Source organism: Pterocles gutturalis, unplaced genomic scaffold (assembly GCF_000699245.1).
Source record: "Pterocles gutturalis isolate BGI_N339 unplaced genomic scaffold, ASM69924v1 scaffold35171, whole genome shotgun sequence".
NCBI classification, from domain to species: domain Eukaryota; kingdom Metazoa; phylum Chordata; class Aves; order Pterocliformes; family Pteroclidae; genus Pterocles; species Pterocles gutturalis.
In genome coordinates this window covers 17,737-18,087 of record NW_010101582.1, presented here as the reverse complement: position 1 = coordinate 18,087, position 351 = coordinate 17,737, and positions in this window count along the sequence as shown.

The window sequence follows — 351 nt, the reverse complement described above, 5'->3', positions numbered from 1 at the left end:
AAAAAGGTATAGGGAGGGAGGACCCCCTCCCGTCCCCGGTCCCGGGACCCCCTGTTCTCCCCCACCCCCCAAAGAGACCATCCAGAGACACCCCTCCGAGGCCAGGTTTATTTAAAAACACTGTTAACGGCTGTCACGGGGAACAGTTCAGCTAGGGGTGAAGGCAGAGGCCAGAGTAGGTTTCATACAATACCTTAAATAGGATACAAATAAAAAACGAGGAATAAAATATTTACAGGAACCGTGGCAGGACACCCCATCCTATCCCCACAGACAGAGGAGGCAAAGAAGCAGGGAGGGAGAAGCCTTCCTCGCGGGGCTCTTCCTCTCATTGCGCCGGGAAAGTCCTTC